The following is a 1,113-nucleotide window of genomic DNA, read 5'->3' on the forward strand; positions in this document are numbered from 1 at the left end:
GTTACTTTTATGATTCCCGACCTATTGTTTCTACTATTGATTTCTTTTTGGCTATTCAATATTAAATTCTGAATATCCATTATAATGTTCGTCTTCAATTCATTTTTATTTTGTAGGTTCTAGAAGTTTTTGACTCAGTGAGAATTCATTCTCCTGGCTTTGTTAATTTAGAAACCCTTGTGGTAAAACGTGATGCATTGGATTTAATATCTGATGAAGAAGTAAATTGGATAGTTCGGTTTTTACTTCAGAACTCTATACTATCTCTAGATAAAGAAAAGACGTTGAAAGTTATATACACTAATACGCTGCTTAAAATTCAGGTAAATATTTTACAATCTATTTAAGTTTTTACTTTATCTTATGTTTTCATATGTCGTTGGTGTTCTTATTTTAAAACTAATTATTGACTAAGATATTGTGATTGCGGTTGTTTCTATGTTATTTTTTTTGGCTTTGAGAGATAACATTTTGTAACTTTAGGAGTGTGTTACTCTGTAGAAAGTCGAAGAGACATTGAATTTGTTATTAATTGTTTTTAAGAGTGTGAAGTTGAGGTTGAAGTGAATGTTGCAGAATGAGAGATTGAAATGAGAATGAGGACAGGATCAGGGACCTCTTACTTTGTTTTGCTTCGCATGATGAAATATTTATGTTTTATTTATTGTCTCTTTATTTATCTCAAGCTTTCTTAGACTTTTATTGCTTCTCAATGAGTAGCTGATGCCATACGCTAAATCTTTTATCTTTTGCTATTCAGATTTGGTGAATTATTATTGTTATCGTTAAGGAATTATCACCTAATTTTCTTTTATTCCTCAAAATTGATTACATTACCAAAATTTATCATATTTGTTTATCTTATTTAACTAAGTTAGATTCGTTGTTAATTATCACCTATGTAGCATGTAGGACAATAGCGTGTGAAATATTAATTTAATCAGTTGTTCGGCTTGAATTTTTATATATGTCTGTTAACATATTAATTTCCTATCAGAAAAGAATTTTGAAAATTATTTATACAACAATAATTATGATACTATTTTTTTCAATTCATCTCTGTGTATGCGACTTAGAATATGTTATGATAGAAGGATAAAATAAAAAGTAGTT

This window comes from Glycine soja, chromosome 9, assembly GCF_004193775.1.
Source record: "Glycine soja cultivar W05 chromosome 9, ASM419377v2, whole genome shotgun sequence".
Lineage (NCBI taxonomy): Eukaryota > Viridiplantae > Streptophyta > Magnoliopsida > Fabales > Fabaceae > Glycine > Glycine soja.